Source organism: Canis lupus, chromosome 19 (assembly GCF_048164855.1).
Source record: "Canis lupus baileyi chromosome 19, mCanLup2.hap1, whole genome shotgun sequence".
NCBI classification, from domain to species: Eukaryota; Metazoa; Chordata; class Mammalia; order Carnivora; family Canidae; genus Canis; species Canis lupus.
In genome coordinates this window covers 8,382,888-8,405,547 of record NC_132856.1, presented here as the reverse complement: position 1 = coordinate 8,405,547, position 22,660 = coordinate 8,382,888, and the positions used below count along the sequence as shown (strand labels likewise).

Sequence of the window (22,660 nt, the reverse complement as noted above, 5' to 3'; positions counted from 1 at the left end):
TTAAACAACTTAAAATATTGCAGGAGGTGATGTTGCTTACATTTCACTTCATTCTCTCCATCCTGTCTACCCCCCTCTACCTCTCTTTTAAAGTTTACATTAGCCAGTGAGCAAATTTTATCAATGAAAGGCCAGGAAGGACTGACTCCTCTGGTATGTTTACTTAAGATATGAAGGTCAAACAACCACTGTGCTCATAAAAGTTGTGGCTGGTTCAGGGCCTACACTTCAGGTCTCTCCTTACCTCCAAGTGACTCATTAGGAAGCCAAAGAAAGAAGAAAACTGAGCTGATCAAAGGCTGGGCTGTCATTAAGTGAAAATGAGCGAAGATGAAAGGCTTGCCCTCCACTTCAAAGGTACAGCTGAGGCTGGGTGAGCTGACAGCATGAGTCCTGGGATCCGAGGTACAGACTGCAGAGTAATGGACTAGACATTCCTGAAGCTGCTGCATGCCCGCTATGTAAAATAGAAATGCGAGGACAAACTCCAATGGCTTCCTCCTGAATTTACAGAGGGGTGGGTAATCCAAAAATATAAAGTGGCAGAAACATCATTTCCATATTTGGATAAATGAAAATTTTTAAATGCGATGTGGTTCAATAATGGCTAAAGACACTGGCATTTCTGAAACAGTGTGCATTTACATTTAAGCAGAGTTTCTCCATATGCCCTCAGCTGTGTAAGGAAACAAATCTTAATTCTGAGAGGTCCTGGATGAAGCAGTAAGACCCATTTCCCCAGCAGTTTAATGCAGGATGCTTAGTGTGTTGATGCAGACCACCCCAGACTTTGTCCTGAGGCTTTCGGGTGGGAGCAGAGCTGGTCTACAGCCACACTAGGGATAGGGAGAAGGAGTGGGAAAGTCAAGTGGATTTAGGATTTCACCCCAGTTCCCTCATCCTACTCTGTCCCATCTTTGTACCCCAACTTCCCCCCTCATTCCCAGTACCTCCACAGACAGAGGCTCTTTCAGGCAGGAAAGATTAGAAGGAGCCCTTAAGTCATTTGATCTCATCTCCATCCCAAGACAGACTCCCTGGAATGACTACAAAATGGGGTAAATGTGCACTCTCTACCCCGAGCCCTCTAACACTTGAAACAACCTTATCTATATGGTTTTGACTACACTGGAGACTTTTCACCAATTTTTGCAATGCCTTCCCATCCTGTAATTTACTGTTAGTAACGGAAGGGCATGTAAGTACAGAGGAAGCACAGACAAGAGAGCCACCCACTCTGCCCCAAATTAATAATCAGAAGGATAGGTAACATTTAGGAGCATGTACTTAGCGTTCCAAAAGCTTATATGCACAAATTCATTTCATCATCCCAATTACCTATGAAGTAGGTATTCTTACTAGTCTCATTTTAGACAGGAGGAAATGGAAGCAAAAAAGTAGCTTAGCAAGTTGCCCAAGGTTATATGCCATTCAGAGAGGCTTAAAGGAACAGATGGTGCTCCAGCTGTGTCTTGAAGGATGAGTAGGAGTTTTCCAGGAGAAAGTGAAAGAGCAGTAAAGTGACAAATCAGGGAAAGACAGCCCCGTTAACAGTGATAGTGGGGAACAGGTTCAGCTTTGGCCATCTAAAGGCTTTAGCACCTCAAAGTCCCCCTCCAATAAATGTTCATTATAGATAAAAGTTAGCTTGCTATGCAGACCAGGTCCAGACAAGGTCATGAGCCCTGCATCCTCCCACTTCCAATCAGACTGGTGCCCCTAGGGTTCTCCTGCATGGAAATTCTGCCGCTGGGCCATGCTCAAGTAGGTTGACTTTATTTTGCAGGCATTCAGGAGCCAATGGTGACATCCAACCTGAAAAGCAACACACTCATATGTATACATTGCCATCCACACATCTGCCCTTGCTGCTTATCTTCACCTAGACAGAGATGAAGGGGCCCAGGCCCCCCAGGCCCCAAACAACCTCAGCCACAACTTATTCTCTGTAAAGATATCTTAATTTACAACATGTATGATGCCAACTTGCTTTTTATACAATAACTAGTACTGATTATAAAGAAAACATGATACTAGACTGTCAGCTCCTTGAGAAGAGCAGAACAGGTCCCCTAGCACTAGGCACAAAGCCTGGTGCTCAAATATTCATTGGATGACCTACAGGTGCCATTAGTAAGGTTCATCAGCAAACTAAGAATATTTTGCAAAATGTTTTCACTTGTAAGTAAATCACACACATAGAAGACTGCAAATAATCAAATGAATGGAATAACAACACAAACAATATTCTCCCCTTCAAATCTCCAAATTGTATAATAGCTTTATTAAGATATAATTCATATACCACATAATGCACCCATTTCAATATCCAATTCAACGTGTTTTAGTGTATGCATAGGGTTGTGCAACAATCACCACAATCTAATTTTAGAATACTTTTTCCCCAAAAAAAGACACTATACCCCTTAGCAGTGACTACCCACACTGCACCCCTTCTCCAGTCCCTGGCACCCTGGCAGCTACTACCCTTTCTTTCTCTATATATTTGCCTATTCCAGACATTTCATATAAATAGAATCATAAGTGTGGTCTTTTGTGTCTGGCTTCTTTATATATATATATATATATATATATATAGAGAGAGAGAGAGAGAGAGAGAGAGAGAGAGAGAGAGAATTCCTTTTTATTGCCAAGTAATAGTCCATAATATGAGAACTACCACATCTTATTTATCCATTTATCAGTTACTAGTTGAGGGGTATTCATATTGGTCCTATTTTTTGGCTATTCTGAATAATGCTACTACGGATGTCTGTGGACAAACTTTTGTGGGGCTATGTTTTCAATTCTCTTGGGTGTATACCTAGGAATGGAATCACTGGGTCAAATGGCAGCCCTGACTTTAACACATGACGAACTACCAAACTGTTTTCCTAAGTGGCTGCAAGATTTACAATACCACGAGCAGTATATGAGGGCTCCAATCTCTCCACATCCCCATCAGCACTTGTTATTGTCGGTTTTATCTTAGCCATTTTAGTGGGTATGAAGTGGTATCTCACTGCAGTTTTGCATTTTTCTAATGACTAACAATGTTGAGCCTCTTTTCATGTGTTCACTGACTACTTGTATGTCTTCTTGACATATCTTGAAATATCTATTCAAGTCCTTTATCCAATTTTAAATTGGGTTACTGTCTCCGTATTGTTGAGGTATAAGTGTTCTTTATATGTTTTGGATACAAGTCTCTTACCAGATATAGGATTTGTTCTTCCATTCTGTGGACTGCCTTTTCATTTGAATCTATTATTACCATTATCTAGGGCCTTCAGACAGAAACAAAAGACCCTTACACAAAATCTGACCCTTATTCTTACCTCTTCCATAAGGCATGAGAATTTTATAACAAATGTTCTTCTAAAAGCTATTATCTTTCCAAACTGTTATCTTCTTTTTAAAGATTGATTGATTGATGGATTGATTTTTGAGAGAGAATGAGTGCACGCAGCAACGGAGGAGAAGGGCACAGGGAGAGAGATAAGCAGGCTCCCTGCTCCTCAGGGAGCCCAACGTAGGGCTTGATCCCAGGGTCCAGGATCATGATCCGAGCCAAAGAAAGACACTTAACCAACTGAGTCACCGAGGTGCCCCTCCATCCTGTTTCCTGACAGGCCAACCTATGTTGGAACGAGAGGGCCCAGCTATTACCAAATACCCACCACATCTGCCTGGGCAGCAAACTCCAGGAAAATAAATAACAGTGATGCTCACCATAGCCACTCTGCCATTTTAGAAATTCAATCCATCTTCTCAAAGCCTTGTTTTAATGGTTTTACAAAATAAATAGACTGTCACGCTATTAATAGATTGCAGAACCTACATGTGTCTTGCCAACCTATTTTCTTTAAAACCATGTTGACAATGATTGTTAAAACTGCTCCCATGCTAGAACGCTCCTAAATTGTTTCAGCCTTGACACAAGGTCAATGGGAATTAGACTAATGAAGAAATAAAACAAAACTGAAACATTTTAATTTGGGGCCTACTAAACTATATTAAACTTTTGGCAAATAAAATGGATGAGTGGTTGCAACCACTGACATTTATATTTCACTATTAGTTCTCCAGGGTCCATATTCTCTCTGTGCCATTAACCTTTAGGGCCTAGCTCTTTGTCAATCTCACTTCAACCATGCTTTCTAAGGATTACAGGATCAGTAATTCCACAGCACATTATGGCACAGACCCAGTCAAATCAGAGAGACAGATGTGTGCTCATGTAATTGAGAGGCTTCCATCTGTTGCATTGAAAACTGATGGGTGAGATGCTCTCATTTTCTTTCTTACACTCACTCAGAGTTGTTCAGGCTTTGGATGGCCCATTTACTTAAGCACTCAGTAGTTTAGCAAATATCTTAAACGGCTAATGTTTCAATCTTTCTGGCCAAAGGTGGATGGACATTTATTGAAGATGCTCATGTTAAACCAATTATAGATCCCAAGTGTGGCTGAAAGCACAGAGGTGATAATCCCAAATGGAGAAAGTGACATCACCTCATACATATCCAAACCCTAGCTTCCACATCAACCCACACATAATCAAGTTACCTCACTGAGACAGCAGATTATCTATTGGGATAATACCAAGGCACTGTAGACCTGCTGGAAGGAAAAGAAGAAAGAATCCATGAAGCAGAAGTAGTAAATGTTCTTGTTTTAGTGAAGAGTTGAAAATAGGTGTTGTATACAAAAGAGATATTGTATTCTTTATCTCAGGATTTTCTGTAAATTTTAATGAATATTTCCATGACTATTCAGATGAAATGGACTCTATGTGACAAATGTTATTACTGAAAATTTGGAAATAAATTCACTTTTGGTTAAATACAATCTGATCTACTGAGCTCCTATTTAGAGCAAAAATGGTTCTCAGTTTATTTTTATCAATCTATGGAAAGTCTCCTTATTGTTTCTCATTCTGTTACTCTTAATCTCCAACTAGAACAAAGCTTTTGGAAGTGTGGTCCCTGGCCCAGCTGTATCAGAATCCCCTGAGATGCTTATTTAAAATGCAGGGGGGCCTGGGTGGCTCAGTTGGTTGAGTGTCTGACTCTTGGTTTTGGCTCAGGTCATGATCTCATGGGTTGTGAGATCAAGTCCCGCCTCAGGTTCCATGCTCAATAGGGAGTCTGCTTGAAGATTCTCTCCCTCTGCTGTTCCCACCTTTCCACTCATGCACACACTCTCTCTAAAATAAATAAATAAATATTTAAAAAATAAATAAGACAAAATAAAAAGCATATTCCTAGGCCCGACCCCAGTTGTAAAGAAAAAGTAGTGCAGGACCTCTAAAAATATGTAAGTTTGGGGATCCCTGGGTGGCTCAGTGGTTTAGTGCCTGCCTTCGGCCCAGAGCATGATCCTGGAGACCCGGGATCGAGTCCCACATCAGGCTCCCTGCATGGAGCCTGCTTCTCCCTCTGCCTGTGTCTCTGCCTCTCTCTCCCTCTCTATGTCTATCATAAATAAATAAATAAATAAATAAATAAATAAATAAATAAATAAATCTTTAAAAAATAAAAATATGTAAGTTCAGCATACTCCCCAGGAATTTTCCTGCATTTTGCTTGTATCTTCTCTTATACCTCTTCCACTCTCAAAACGGATCAATAGTATAATCAAGCAATGCTATGATCAATCATTTCCAATTGCCCAAGGGGCATTGCAACAGTGATTGATAGAAGGGAAAATTGATGACTGTGAGTATCTGAATGCCCAAGCATCTAGTCAGGAAATGCCTGAAGAAGCAGAGTTCAGAGGATAGAGTTTAGACTCTTCCTATTACCACCAATAACATGTAGAATAGCTAAGATAGTCTTTAGGAGAGCTCACCTCTGTTTTCAAACAGAGACATATTTGTCTAATTATTTTTAATATTCACTTCTTCAGATGCTAGAATTTTTAAGTTAAATGGCCCTCACTGGTGTCTCAGTTTCCTTATTTGGAAAATGGGTCAACCATCAGTGGCCTTATACTCTCTCTAATGTGTATACTGCCCTCAACTTACTGTATGTCTTTTGCATGACAAAACAACTCATCCCCCTAATAGCTTTGAATTATGCAACAAAAGCTTCAAGATATGCAATAAATATCAGATTACAGATTCTGGGACCACCAATTCATAAATTCCTCAAAGCCTAGAAAAACAAAGGGGCAGGAAAGGGAACAAAGAGATATTTCTACTTTAACCCCTAAAACTAGCCTTTACTTGCTCTTCAGGAAACTGCTCACTTTCTCCCAACTAGCTCCTCATAATTAAACTGAGGCCAGCTACAAAGCCCCTGTGATCCCTCTCTGAGAGATCACAGCAGGTAAACTGAGGACAGTATTAAGATCTGCTCAGCATGACTGGTATCATTGGAGGAAGAGATCAAAATTATCTGGCGGGTCTGCCTTGTAAAATATCTCAATTCATTCTGTAAATACTTACAAGCATAAGAAATTAAGTAAAAATAATTAAGAAATAAAATAATAAAATAACTTAGAAAAAAAATCACATGCTAACTTTTACAGGTTTCTCTCTTCAAAACTTCAGAAGCACCAGAGGTTTTTCTTTTTGTCCTAGATTGTTTTTCAAATGCTACTTCATGTCAGAAGGGATCACTCATGGGAGCTGCATGTTGCTATTTGTGTCAGATCATTCATCTATGGCAGCGCATTTCCTTTAAATCCTACAAGTAGGCCTTCTAAGTAGGATTGCTAGCATTTGGCAGTCTATCTTACCTGACCCCATGACAACTGAGTACAAAATTATAGAACACTTAGTTTATAACTCATTGTGGTTTGGTTGAATGACATTTGGTTCTTAAGTCTTTCAAAGTACAGTCTTCAAAATGTCAAAGACCATCTGGCTAAAGAGAGATAAAGATATTGATGTAGATATATTTTTAAAATTTATATATAATGTGCATATACTTTATATAATATAAATTTACAAATAGATACATAGCTATATATCCATGTGAAATTACAGATCTAAAATAAAAAGCCAATTTCACTGCCATACACACACACACATATATATATGTAATTTTATATATACACAAAATCACCACATCCAAAGTGTAAATTATTCGAGGGTAAGGAATCTACCAATTACACAAACTGCTATTCCTCTGTGCAACATATAAAACATATAAATAGGTAAATGAAGCTAAATGGAATAAAAACAAAGCCAGAGATTAGTCTACCTGTAAGCAGAAATTATCACTCAGATACTCAAAATAAACCATGCTATTGCTCTAGAGAAGTTATACCACTGGATTGGGACCATGGCATCTTGCTGGGGTTCATGTGCAAATCAGCAAACAAAATGGCATGTTTTTCTCTTGCTTTTTCATAGCTGAAGAAGAGCAAAGAAGACACTGTAGTCAGTATAACTGCTCAGCCCAATCTTTACCCAGAAAGTATTATTACTTTTTTTTTTTTTACAGATTTATTTATTTGAGAGAGAGAGAGACAGCATGTGAGTGGGGGAAGGGAGAGAGAGAGAGAGAGAGAAGATCCAAGCAGACTCTGGCTGAGCACAGAGCCCAACACAGGGCTCGATCCCACAAGTCATAAGATCAGGACCTGAGCTGAATCCAAGAGTGGATGCTAAATGGCTTGAGCCACCCAGGCACTCCTCTATTACTGCTTCTAAAAAATATTATCTTTTGGATAAATAAAATGTGGTATACGCATACAAGAGACTGTATTCAGCAATAAAAAGAAATGAAGTATTAACACATGCTCCAATACAAGTGAACCTTTCATCATGCTAAGTAAAAAAAGCCAGTCACTAAAGACCATATATTGTATGATTCCATTTATATGAAATGTCCAGAATAAGCAGATCTACAGAAACAAAAATAGACTTGGGGTTACCAGGGCCTGGTAAGGGAAGGATGGAGAGTAACTACTAATAGGTACAAGGTCTCTTTGGAGGGTAATGGAAATATTCCCAACATAGATCATGGTGATGGCTACACAACTGTGAATGTACTAAAACCACTGAATTGTAATACTGTAAGGGTGAATTCTGTGGTATGTGAACTGCATCTCAGCAAAGCTGTTTAAAGATACCAAGTTTAAAAATAACTATCATCTTAAAAAAAAAAAAAAAACTATAGCAGAAACAGAGCCAACAATGAGGCAAGTAAATATGGCAGCTCTTTATCTTTCTAAGATTCTCAGTGAGCCCCGGGCATTAAAAGAATTAACCAACTGTCATAGCTGTAGAGGTAACTAAAATGAGGTAAATCAAACATGGCAGGAAGACACACACACACACACACACACACACACACACAAATGTGCAAAATGAAAAAGGAAAGAAAAACCCCTACACACATAACAACACAAAATCAAACAACAGAAGTCTCCATATGGGTGCATGAGTATTTAAGTGTCATTCATCTTACCAGAGGTTCTCTCATTCTCCTGTTGTTAATTAAAAGATAAGCCCTTGCAAAGGCAGGAACTTGAAGTTGTGTTTCCTCATGACACATAAGATCTAGCATAGCTGGAGATTTCATAACCTTAACAAGGCAGTAATAAGTATTTTAAGGTGCCATGACTATTTCCCAGGCTATATTCTAAACACCACTGTCATAGCTATGGGCTGTGATTAACCCACCTCTTTAATGGGAATGGAAGATTCATTCTACAGAAAATCACTTACAGACAAACTAAGTGGCATTCACATCTTCCATAAAGTGAAGAACTGGTTGCTGGAAGGTCACAAACAGCCACTGCACTGTGTGACATAGAAATCAGCGAGCAAAAAACACAATAAAGACAAAGCCAGAGATTGTCTACCCAGCGTAACAAAGTATCTCAGCCTTCTAAAGCACGGTTCTATGATCTCGAATCACCACACATTTACTTAGTGCCTGCCACAGTCACAGTGAAAAGTGCTACTGGTGGAGGACACATAAAAGATAACAGACTCCATGCCCTCAAGTAACTTACAGTTTAGATGTGATGTTTACCTATCTAGATGGCAGTGAGAGTGAATTTAAAAATTTTTGGTAGGCATGCAAACGAGTCTTGTCATTTTCAAAGTAGTCATTCTAGGATGATGTGAACCTACTTATTCCAAAGAAAACTGTCACTGATTAAAAGGTATTTTCCAACTCCACTTGTGGAACTGACTTTAAAATAACAGAAAAAAAAAAAACCAGCTCATCATTTTATAGGCATACTTACATAGAACTGAGCCTAGCAAACAGTAAGTACTCTACAAGTGTCTAATATATATATAACATATAATATGTAATACTTATGTGTATATATATACATACATAAATGCATATACATATGTATACATGTATATACAATCACCAGCCACCATATAAAATATTCAAAAGAATGCACCTCAGACCTTGAAGGCAACTTCTAAAAAAAAACCAACAATGTTCTGAGAATGAGATCACCACAATGTTAGGTTAAATGTGTAATTTTCCAAGGCAATTATTATGAAGACAAGTTTGAACACCTTACTTATTCAGATGTGTAAGTCGTTACATTTGTTTGCTTTTAATGTCACACTCTATTTACATTAAAGATAACAAAATACAAGGTGATATAACTCCCAAATGAATATTACAGGCTATAAGCCCCACAGAAATTCAAAAAAGGGGGGTATAAACATCGTCAGACATGAAGGAGGACAAGGTATCTTGTTAGGCACTGAGGATTTAAAAGGTTACACACAGTGCAATTCCTGCCTATAAAAAGTTTCAGATACAGTTTCATAGAGGGAGGCTGAGCTACACTCTGAAGGGTATACAGAATTCACATAGCTGGAAAGAAGCAGGAAGAGCATTCCACATTGGGGGAAATTAAAAGAACCTACAGAGGGAATGGTAGGCAAACCAGAAGATAAATCTAACTGGAGCTAGAAGAGCTTAATCTCTGAGCTTTATTTTAATAGGCCAGTGGTTGGATGAATCATTACCAAATACAAAATAAAGGAAAGTAACACTACACTAAAGGAAAGTGCTCCCAAAAAGAGTCCTCTGTGCCACGTTGGTGTTTGTTCACATCCCTCAATCCGGCTGCCTGCTGGTTTCCATGGCTTGGATTTACCCATTTGGAAAAACAACCCCTCCTTTGACAATACCAAAATCACTACCTCTGTCTGAAATTAGACAAGGAACACACATATTCCAGCCTCTTAGGCAATCAACCCATCGAAAGTAAAGAATACATCTTTTCACAAAAAATATGAAACAGCAGTGTCATAACAGGTATTTCAGCAAGTAATGAATTTTAAGTTAATAATGAAAAACATTTTAATATTGTCTATAAATCTCCAGCAAAGCTAAAATTTAAAAGAGCAGCTACACCAAGTAATGGTAAAGATGTACAGTTCTTGGAACCTTTATACAACACTGGTAGGAGAATAAAACGGTACAACCACTTTGGAAAACAAATGAGAGCTTCTAAAAAAAGTTACATATACCAATGACCCAGCAATTCCACACATACGTATCCAAGAGAAAGGAGTTTATTTGTCCACAAAAAGGCTCATATGGAAAAGTTCAGAGGTTGTGCCACAAAGTGAATGAATTTAAGAGCTATACTCCTAAAAATGGTTAATAAATTTTAGCACATGTATATTTTACCACAAAAATGTGTAGAACAATTTTATTCAGAATCATTAAAAACTGGAAACTATCCAAATGTCCATTGACCTTAAAATAGATGGGCAATCTGTGACATACAATGGACTACAGCACAATAATACAAAAGAAAAAACTATTGATCCATACAATATGGATGAATCTCCAAAATACTATGTTGAGTATAAAAAGTTGGAATCAAATGATTCTATTTATATGAAGCTCAAGAGCAAACAAAACTAATCTATGGCTATAGAAGTCAAAATAGTCCTTGTCTTTGGGGGATATGTATGACCTATCCAAGGAAGCATGAAGGAACATTTCCAGGTGATGGAAATGTTCTAAATCTTGATCCGGGTTGTTCTTACAAAAGGTATAAATGGGAAAAAAATCATTATAAGCCATGCCCTTAAGATTTCACCACCATCAATTATACCTCAATAAAAACAAAGAAAGAAACCAAACAGGTGGAACACCCCAGTAGTCCATTATCCATAAGAAGCCCAGGTTTGCATTTCATCTAGACCTCCCCAGATACTCTTATCACAAAATTAGAGCTCACAAGAAAAACTCCCCCTGAGGTTTGTAGGATCTATTCTATTCAGGGCAGTAACTTTAAAGTTCTGACCGGAATAGTTTAAGAAAAACATATGATTTCTTGAGCCTTTTTAAAACTCACCAATATTTTTTTTTTTTGAGAGAGAGAGAGAGAAAGGGAGGAGAGAGGCAGAGGGAAAGGGAGAGAGAGAGAGAATCTCAAGCAGGCTCCAAGCTCAGTGTGATGCAGTACTCGCTCTCACAACCCTGAAATCATGACTTGAACCAAAATCAAGAGTCAGACGCTTAATTGAGTGAGCCACCCAGGTGTCCCAAAATTCACTGACTTTTTTATTCTAAATATATTCTATTCCTCTTAGGACCCAAACAAAAATTGATCTTTTAAAAAAAAAAAAAAGAAAGAAAGAAAGAAAGAAAAAGAAAAACGTGTTAATACTACAGTAAATGTTAGTTCCCAATATAAAAACCAGGTACAATGGAGTAAGGCAGTCTGACTCTCTGACCATAGTTTAAAAACCAGGCAAAAGATTCAACTTCTAATATTTCAAAGGAAATTTTCTAAAAGTTTCCTGGATATCCTTTTAAATCCTTCACAATATCATGGGGGAAATAACCATCCACTCAAATATATGCTTTGAAGCTTCAAAATAAAAGCAGTCACTTTTGAAGTACGGATACAACTATTCTAAACAGCAGATCAGCTAAGAGACATCAACCTGTTAATAATGACACTGTTCATAATCTGTAATTATCTTCTTTATTTATATACCTGTTCATGGTCCATCTCCCCTGCTAGAATGTAGGCCCCCAAAATCCGAGGATGTTGCTGCTTATTTTGTTAACAGCTATATCCCCAGCACATAAAATAGGACCTGGCACACAACAGGTATTAAGCATTTTCCCATAAATGTTCAGTTATTTATTTAATAGACCATCCAGAGTGCAGTAACTAGAAAACAATCATTTACAACCAACTAGTCCACTTCCAATGTTTCTCTACAGAAAAAGCCTTAAACAGTTTTCTTTCTTCCTCCCTTCTTTTTATCCCTCCTTTGCCAGCTGCCATTCCACTCTCTTGTGTTACCAAGTAACTGACTATCCCTGGATTAATCACACAAAATTTCAATGTTTCTCTCTTTAATAAAACGACACTGGAGTAGATGCATACCTAAGCAGACGGGATGATGCTTGGTGCTAAGAACAAAGAGATAAAAGACAAAGTCCTGGCCCTCCCAGATCTTACAGAAAGGCAGACAGAGAAGTACATAACATAGTGAGATAAATTCTCTGACAAAAGCATGCGTGGCATGCTATGAAAATACAAACACAACACCTAATTCAGCTAAAAAGGAAGAGTGAGGAGGGTCACTTTCTAGAAGTCTCTGCACTTGAGAGGAATGAATAGAAGTCAAGACAAAGAGTGGGAGACGGGGATGAACTTCAGAGATAGGCCACGGTTCCCTCAAAGGAAATACAGCTGACCCTTGAACAACATGGGTTTGAACTGCTCAGGTCCACTTGTATGCAGCTTGTTCCCAGAAAATACGTAACAGTACTATAAATGTACTTCCTCTTCCTTACGTTTTCTTACTAACATTTGCTTTTCTCTAGCTGACTTTATTCTAAGAATGAATACAGTATATAATACACATAACATACAAAAATATACATTAATCACTCTGTGTTTTATTATCAATAAGGCTTCCAGTCAACAGTAAGCTATTATTAGTTAAGTTTGGGGGAAATCAGAAGTCATACACATGTTTTCAAGTGCACGGGGGACGGGGGGCAGCAGGCAGGTAGGCACCCCTAACTCTTATGTTGTCTGAGGGTCAAAAGTATATATTGTATACACATTGTATACAATATTGTATATTGATATATCTGGACTACAGGGTGCGGTCAAAGGAATAATTAAAGATAGGTAAACAGTAAATAAGGGATGGCACTCTGGTAATATTATGTATAAAGGCCAAGAAGGGAACAAGATTAGAAGCAGGGGTCAGTTATGGAGTTATTTTAGGAATAAAGAAGAAAATTGAGGGAGACCTAACTAACTAGAACAGTTCCTAGAACCTCTTCAACTTCTCATTCTGCCCTTTGTTCCTCAGTGACCATTCTTGGCTAGAGCTTCACTTATGCTCTATCCCAAAAGAATATTGCCAGCCCTGGCCTCTTGTCTGAGCTCTAGACCCATATATCTAATCCTGTAATGTTTAGCTCTTCTTTGAAATTTCAAAGTTCCTTCAAACTCAACATATCCAAAACTAAACTCACGATCTCATCCCAGAACCCAATCCTCTCCCTGCGTTTCTCATCTCAGCAAATGGCCCCCTCCCCTCACCCAGACAAGATAGAAACCTAGGAGGCACTCTCCATGTCTTCTATGTCCTCTCCCCCATCCTCTGCTCCAGGCTCTCACCATGTCCCGTCAGTCTTCTCCCTAAATATTTCTTAGTTCAACTACTCCTCTCCTTTTCCATGACCACCACCACAATTTAGGTCACCACCATCTCTTGCTTAAACCACCGCAGCATGTTCACATTCTCTCCTATTTCTACATTCTCTCCTTCTTCCCTTCCAATCTGTTCTCAAGCTGCAACCAGTTTGTTTGTTTTGAATGTTTATCAGCCTGCCTTGTTTTTTTATACCCTCCTACCAACACCAGGAGCTCCCTGTCGATGTTGCTTACCATATGCTCACCAGCACCTCATTCCCGATAGAGTGCATACTCAAAAAGTATTTGAGCCAAGGAATGTAAGAAGTTTACAATTTTGGAAGGAGTCCACACCAAGTGGTACTAGGAGATTCAATTAGGTAAGGACTAAAAGGTGTCCACTGAACTTTCCATTAGGATATATATCACTTAGTGGCTTCATCCAGAACAACTTTATAGAGTTGTAGGAGCAAAATGAGATGAAATGAGATGCCAGTGGATTGAGGAAAGATTGGGCAGAAGGGAAGTAGAAATAAGTTGACCATACTCTTCCAAAAACTTGGATGGCAAAGAAAAAAAGTCTAATAGCTGCAATGAGGGTGGGAGCAGGGGCGCAGGTAAGATTTAGAGATGAATTTGGTTTTGTTTTACAGTTGGGAAAGACTTGTGTGCATAAGTAGATGATGAGGATAAAGAACCAGGGGAGGAAGAAGAGGAAATCGGAAACAGATCATACGTAAGTCCCTGAGGCCAGAAAGGCTGGGACCCTTCTACTGGTAAGCACCAATAGAAGAATTAGCCTTTCACTGAGCCTAAGGGAAAGAGAAGAAGGATGAAGTTGGGGGCACCTAGGGGGTTCAGTCAATTGAGCATCTGCCTTCGGCTCAGGTCATGATCTCTGGGTCCTGAGGATCAAGCCCCGCATTGGGCTGTCTGCTTAGCAGGGAGTCTGCTCCTCCCTCTCCCTTTGTGATCTCTCATCTTCACTCTCTCTCTTTTTTTCTTTTTTTTTTTAAGATTTTATTTTATTCATTCATAGAGACAGAGAGAGAGAGAGAGAGAGAGAGGCAGAGACACAGGCAGAGGGAGAAGCAGGCACCATACAGAGAGCCTGACGCGGGACTCGATCCCGGGTCTCCAGGATCACGCCCTGGGCTGCAGGCAGCGTTAAACCGCTGTGCCACCGGGGCTGCCCATCCTCACTCTCTCTCAAATAAATAAATAAAAATTTTTTTAAAAAAGGATTTGGATTTGGAAGAATCTGCAGATGGAAAAAACAAGATGTGGTGGTTCTATTTTCTCCTTAAAGGATACATAAGCTCTCTTCCAGCTCTCTGAGAAGGCCCTCTCCCCCTCTGTGTTGAACAAAATACAGAACCAAGCACAGTATGTATGTGTATCACATTTATTGCTGGATACCAAGAGCCACGTTTGAGGTCTGCTGTTTGTTCTAGAACTCCACTCCACCTCCCCCCTACCAACATCAGTCATCTTTTACTGGTATATGGCCTCTCAGAGAATAAGGGCTCCCATCGTGATCTCCAGAAAGCAGTGGTAATTGTTCCCAATTTTGAATTCAGTAAAAACGGTGCTAGAAAACTTTTTATGGGTTTTATCCTGAGAATGGCTACTGTTTTTCATTTCTTTTGCTCTCTGCTCAATAGAACTTAGAGCCTGATACAGCTGCTATTGCATATTCCTTTAATAAAGCTGCTCAAAGCCCTCTAATGGGTGATTTTAAAGACTGGCAAAGAGGTCAAAACTTTCAGCAGGGAAATAAAACAAGAGTTCCCTGTGGGGTCAGCCAATAGTTTATCAATTACTCATCAGAAAAAAAAACAATCACTTAAGAGGACACACAGAGTAAGAATGAGAGAAAATGGGTACCTGAAAAAGCTGCTGACATTAAAATAAAAATTTAAATTAATCCCTTGCCACGTTAATAGTGCTGCCACATAATGGAAGACATGTTTGTTTTCAAAAGGGGGGGGGGGGATGTCCAGAAATTTGCACTCATCACTCCCTCAACTGTTATCAGGGAAGAAGCACAGGCTCACTCTGTCCAGCTGGATTTGGGGTAGTGTAAACAACTTTGCTAAATTGCTTGGCAGAATGGATCTGCAACAAATCATTAAATTCTGGAATTCACTCTATTAAAATCGAATCATTAGCCAAGAACAATTAACAGGCAACTATTTTCATGCAAAACAGATATAAAATAAAAAATCAGGAGCAATACATATGGATGATTCTTTCTCATTCATAAAGTTAGATGGTGCATAATGCAGACTATTGTTTCAGATCTTTGTTGCCCTCGGACAGCCATCTCTCTACAATGTAGAGTATTGTTTGAATACTGGAACAACTTAAGCTTTTTCTGTGTATCTAAAAGTCCCTGGATTAACATCCAAAGAAATCTGGCACTGTAACAAAGTTGACTTGTAACAAGTCTCAGCCTTTAAGCAAATTGCTTATTAATGCAGAACGAAAGTCGTTGTTCAGATCCTAATTAAGCTATGTATCTCCTCAAGCGTCCCCCACTTTGCACTCTCCAAAACCGTGCAGAAATTCTCACACATACAATTTCCCATTACAGCATGGATGGTAGAAGGCTTTTAACAGGTGAGGTAGACTGTGAACAAAACACAGGCTGAAAAAAAAAAGTTCAGACCAAAGGGTCACCAACTATGTTTAGCAGACAGTGAGCAGCAAGTGAATGAGAAGGATGCTGGGGCGTCCACACATATTCCACAGCCAAGATTTCCCACACTTGAAGATAAGCTGGCTTCATATGGAAAAGACATCTCCACTACAAAAAAACCTCATAAGCAAGACACAAAAGAGGGCACAGAAAATAATTTCAGTATAGGGCTCAAAAAAAGAAAAAGGAAAAACAGACAAAACTAATTTATTTAGAAGTGCACACAGATAGTAAAGGTATAAACAACAGACATGTTACAATTATGATGACCTCTTGGGGAGAGGAGGAATTTGAAAAGGAAAGAACACTTGAAGGAGGTGATTTATTATTTCCTGACCTGGTGGTGATTATAAGGTTGTTCGTTTTTAAACCACACATATGTTTTATGCATGTTTATGTACACATGACATATTTCATAATAAAAAATGTTAAGAGACAGAGGGACGACCCCAGACTTAATACACTCCAGAAGAACACAGGCATTCTATATACGTTTAAGAGAATGGATACTGGGTGGGAAAAGGACTGGATTGAGTTTTCTGTGATCATTTACTGATATATTTGTTTGTTATGTTTACAGACTTCTTTTTTTAAAAATTTAAAATTTTTTTAAAACTTAAAATTTTATTTATTTATTTTTGTTTGTTTGTTTATTTATTTATGAGAGAGAGAGAGGAACATAGTAGAGGGGAAGGACAGAGGTAGAGGGAGAAGTGGACTCCCCACAGAGCAGGGAGCTTGACATGGGGCTCGATCCCAGGACCCTGGGACCATGACCTCAGCCAAAGGCAAATGGTTAACTGACTAAGCCACCCAGATGCACCTTACAGACTTCTTTGTAAACAAAATAGTAAGAGTTCAGAAAGATCATATAAATTAGCAACAAATTAAAGATAACTTGAAGAATAAATTATCTACTTTATTGAGGGTAAATATGCATTCTTTCAACTAGTAGTAATTCACATTGTTAGGATTTAAACATATTCTGTAATACCCCAATAATGTACCAATCTATACCATTCTTTTAAAAAAGGAGGGGAAAGTGCAGAAAAGAAGGCAAGATAACAAAGCAAATGGATGGAAATGATTCCTTAGAACTTAGCAGAACATGTAACATTCTGGAAAGCAAAAAGAGACCAAATGGAGAAAATAAAATCATTTTTCAGGCTGGGGGGTGGGGGTGGGGTGGTTGATAGGAGTTCATTAAGAAATAAAAGAGGGATTGGGCGTCTGGCTGGTTCAGTCAGTGGAGCGTGCAACTCTTGATCTCCAGATTTTAGGTTTGAGCCCCACCCTGAGTGTAGAGTTTACTTAAAAATAAAATCTTAAAAAAAAAAAAAAACCATGAGGGAGAGGGACTAGTCTGTAGGACAAACTGATGTTGATCAGCAAGGCTAGAGAATACTTCCAATGAGCTCAATATGCAAAACAGAAATGCCATTTACATGAACAGTCATTGAATAAATGTTCAGATACGGAGATAAAACAGATATAACCAGAAACAATCCCTGGTAAGACTAGTTTTATATATCTGTATACATGCAGACGTGCTAAGTCTGGATCTAATTTCTTCAGACAAAACCAAGTTTTCTGCAACAATTGAGCAGAACAAGGCTATATTGAGAGGCTATATTGAGAGGTTTTGAATCTTCTCACATGCTGGGGGGGGATTTTTTTTTTTTTTTTTTTTGTATCTTATGGTGTGTTTAAAAAAATCCTTACAGCAACAAATCGCAACACCCTAGGAATAGAAGGCCATGCAGACAATAGGGAAGGGAAGGAGGAAGGAAGGAAGAGAAATCTGCCTTCCAAAACAAAGCCATGTGTAGGCTCCAAGAGATAAACAGCCAAGTAAAATAATCCTTCCAGAGGACAGGAGAGAAACAAGGGTGGGGAGCTGGAAGGAAGGAGGATATAATCACACCTTCCCTTCACAAACTGTAATTAGAAGAAATACAAACTGGCCAGATCTCTTGCAGGAGATCTCTTGGGCTCACCTGGGCATGTTTTACTCATCAGGCTCCTCTCGGCCGCCTCCTCCCCCCTTCCCCTCTCCCCCTCTCTGGGCTCCCCCCTCCCCTCCCTGCCTCTCCGTCCCCATCCCTCTCTTCCCCTCTCCCCTCCCCTTTACCTCTCTTCTGTCCCTCTCCCTCTCCTCACTCTGGACCCTCTCCTGCAAATAAAATGCTGAAGTAAAATGAATTTCCACAGCAAAACAGTTGCAGATGTTCTACTTCAGAATACATCCCTGGATCAAGAGCTGGTCACTTGATATGCAGGGCTGGGGAACATAGGCGGTCTCAAATGGCTCTGCTCTGTGGCCTTTTCACCTTAATAGTACCCAGTACTCTAAGTTTCCTGATGCCTCTGAACTCATTAGACAAAGAATGCTAAACTGCTGCTAGTTAGACTGGCAGAAAACAAAAGAAATCCGTCACCCAACCTTGCTCCTATCTCTGGCACAGTCTCACTCAACAACTCGTGTGCATTTTCCTTTCAATTCCAGAAAATTAATTTAAGTGTAGCCTGTGATGAAATAAGTGATAATTATGTTCTAAAACAATGAAGAGCTCAAAATGTGAGGAACTTAGAATACTCCACTCTTAAGCTTTCAGATGATCACAATATGCAATTTATTCTTACTTTCTCCCAATATAAATCGCACTATTAAATTAAAAGGGGAGAATTCTTCTACCAAATTACACACTAATGGCTCTTAACCCATAATTAAAGTATCACTAACAGCAGCTTAAAGCCATAGCCAACCATGAGCACATTTATTAGGACCTATGTTTTCAGCACCACGTAATTATGTAAATATAACCATCAGCCATCTTGAGAAAAATCAATGGTCTAACCAGTTCTCTACTCCCTTGGGAAAACACTCTTTGTGAACTGGCATTACCCAGGGCCTCCTCCTCTGCACAATCAGAAAAAAAGTAAAGAAAATCTCTAAGTGCCAGAGCAGCAGGGAGAACGAATTCCAACAAGGCTGGTCACCTACAGTTCTCATTACTCTCTTTCCTGACATCACAACAGCCTGGGAACCTAGGCCAGCAACTGGCTTCAAAGCAATGAGGACTCCAGGACAGGCTCACCATGCACTCGTAATCTAAGATGTCATCCCCATGCTGGGAGCTGGGAGCTGGGAGGGTCTGCACTACAGAGCCGGTCCCTATCATCAAGGAGCTAATAATTAAGGAGACAAGACATAAAATGATTGTGGAGAGGCAGTAATGCTACAGAAAAAGCAGAGACTAATCGAAACCACTGAGCCCTCACAACAACTCATTTCTGCTACAAACTTTCTGAATAAACTTGAACAATTTAACTCTCTGGGCCTCAGTTTCCCTGGTCAAAAAAAAAGTCAAATGTCTAAGATATACCTAAGGCCCTGTACAGCTCTGCAATAATTAGATAAGGAATACAAGATATATATAACAAAGTACTAAATTATACAATAGTGACTATGCTGCCACTGGAGAGATTTCATGGATTTTTTTTTTTTTTTTTTTGAGTCAGCTACTTCCTGGGAGCCAAATCAGGCACTGTGTCAGGACGCCAGGATACAGTGGTGACCAAGAAAAAATGCCCTGCCTTCATGAGGCTTCCAATCTACTAGTGGAATATTCTCAGGAATTCACTGGGGAAAATTGAAGGCCGAGGTTAGCCTATGACCTTTTCATGGAGATACAGGCAAAATTGGGGTTCAAGTGGGTATAACTTGAACATTCAGTAGGATCATGAGTGATTAGCTGGTAAACTGTTGAGTGTGGTAATAAACCATAAGGTTTTTGAACAGACTCATTAACACAAGCAGAGTTCTACTAATTTGTTCATTACCAATGAAGGTAATTGGTTTCCAGAAATTAGCCAGATTCTTTCTGCCCTTTGCCAATCCTCTCCTTCTCCTATCCAATGGGTCTCACCCCAAACCTATCTGAAGTTAATTTTTTCCTTTATTTTCTTCTTCAATTATGCTTCCAGGCTACTATGGTGAAAGTCAGGTGCCAGACAGCAGTCACCAAGCCGTGTCCATATTTGAGCCATTTAGAGTCATCTAACTGTAGGACTTTAGGAAGGCCCTGCATGCTACAAAATAATTAGCTAAAAATGATCTATTTGTGTATATGTTGCCACAGAAGCTAAAGAAATGACAGTGCAGACACATGGTTTATTTTGCAGAGTACGGCAGTGTACAATACAACTAAGGAATTTGGTATAACCTAGAGAATAAGAATAACCATCCGCATCTTAATTTTTAAAACTAAAACCTCAGAAAATTAAATTGCCCCTTATTCTTAAGAGATGTAAAACCTGCCTGTGCCGTAAATGAAATCAAATGCTGCCTACACCAACTGTACATTCCATTTTCCAAATAACTTCCCTGGAATGCTGGTGAGCTGCTATGTTTAATATGAATATTTCCAAAGTACTGGATTTAAAGAAATAGCAATGGTTCCAACTTTTCTTACCAAAAAAAAAAAAAAATTCCCATCTGAGATTTATGCCCATCCTCAAAACACCCTTTTGAGTTCAGAGCAGATGTGTGCAGTGTTTATACTAAGAAAACCACCAGTACATAAACAACCCACTAAAAACACCACTCAAGTTTTGCTGTGCTTTTCTTCATTTCCTGTGTATTTATTTTGGTGTTAATATAACGTTAACTTTCGTAGTAAGGAAAATAGCAGCAGATGTTTAAACCAAACAAACTATAGCAAATCATCCTACATATCTACTCAACTTTCAAAATCAAAGTTTCTTCCTCCCCCCAAAAGAGGGAAGCTTCAAGCAGACTACTCTCAAGTATATTACAGACTACAGAACAACAAATCAACCTGGTGGAGCTTTCCGTAAGCCTTTCCTCACCACCCCCAACTAAAGACATAAAAAAGTAATGTGGTATCAATTTCCTAGCAATCCCTCTATCCCTCTCTTAAGCGGATCGTTATGTTTTATTTTGTTTTGGTTTGGTTTGAGAATATCATATTACACAATGACAAAGACAAGCCACCAGATATTGCCTTAAGACTTTGTGATTTCTTGATCACTGAAAAAAAAGATGTTTTTAAAAACTGCAGTATATTAATTTCACAAGAAATGAGCCCAGTCACTCGCTACTTCCACCACCCTGAAGAAGTCTGCCTTTTTTAAAATGAGTGATTTCAGAAGTAACACGATAGTTAAAAACAGCAGATTCAAAGAAAGCAAACACCAAAATTCTCATTAGTGGAACAAGCAGGAGTTTAAATACGTATAACTTTTTAGAAAAAATTTTAAGTATGAGATCCTTATCCTAAGTGAAATAAAAAACAGTATGAATGAGATTTTATGTTCCTTGAAGGGGAAAGGGTAAGTTTTCAACTGACTAGGTAACAGGCCTGAAATTTTACATGAAAAATACAAGTTTCCTCAATGTTTTCTTTTTCAAAAGAAACGTTCAGTTCACTATTAAGGGAAAACATGGAAACTCCTACTGAATCAGAAAGGAGATGTCTCCTCCTCGATTTGTATTTGGTTACAACAAAAAACGCCCCTCCTGCCAAGCTGAATTCCCCCGCAGATGCCTCTCCGGCCACTCAAACCCAGGCCATTTCCACTTTTTCAAATTGCACGTAGATAATGTTCCAACAGATCAAGAAATCGCTTTTTCTCTTCTTCCTACCAACAGGGGCAGCTTGAAATGCTACAAGGCGGTGGGGAAACACCTCACAGTTTAGCAGGAGGTGATAAACAAGAAGAATTCTGAGTAGGTTTCTTTCTTTCTTTCTCTCTTTCAATTTAGCTTTCTGGTTGGTGTGTTGTGCAATCACTTCCACAAGGGACCGGAGTGTGGAGGGAACATCCTTCAATGTCAGAACTCTCTAGAGCAGTACAGGAAATGGGAAATCAGACAAAGAGCCAGTCTGTGCTTTGTGACATGGGTGCCCTTCCAGTCCCCCAAACTGAATAGAAAAATTCTTCATTGTTTGGGACAATAGCTCCTGAAAACAAAAACTCACTGTAACTTTCTGTTCCCCTCTACATGAAAATCCAAAGCACTGACTGGAATACAACATGAATACTGTAGATAGTGTATGTTTAAAATAAGTATCAGAGCGGGGGGTGGGGGAGGTGACCAACTCGTTTAACTTTTCCTGGTCCTAGAAGTTCTTCCTCTAAAGAGAGCACCAGCAGAAAACAAAAATAATCATATTATCAAGAGTTAAAAATTTTGAAGAGTTAATGTTGCAAGCAAAAGGGAAACTTTTAACAGTTTATATTTCACTGCCTTCCCTCCCCCACTGTAACCCTGAAAGCTAAGATAGAAACAGCAAACTTTGTATTGAAAAT

General features: G+C 39.0%; 1 protein-coding gene across 7 annotated transcripts in view; it reads right to left on the bottom strand.

Moving 5' to 3' along the window:
• Nucleotides 1-22,660, bottom strand: part of VGLL4 (vestigial like family member 4) — a 162,492-nt gene that overhangs the window by 60,320 nt on the left and 79,512 nt on the right. The window contains exon 2 of one of the 7 annotated variants that reach the window (XM_072785134.1): nt 4,570-4,623. The exons of the other annotated variants lie outside the window; for them this stretch is intronic. The gene's annotated coding sequence lies outside the window, so the exon portion shown is untranslated. The remainder of the gene's footprint in view (nt 1-4,569; nt 4,624-22,660) is intronic. 7 annotated transcript variants of the gene reach the window in all.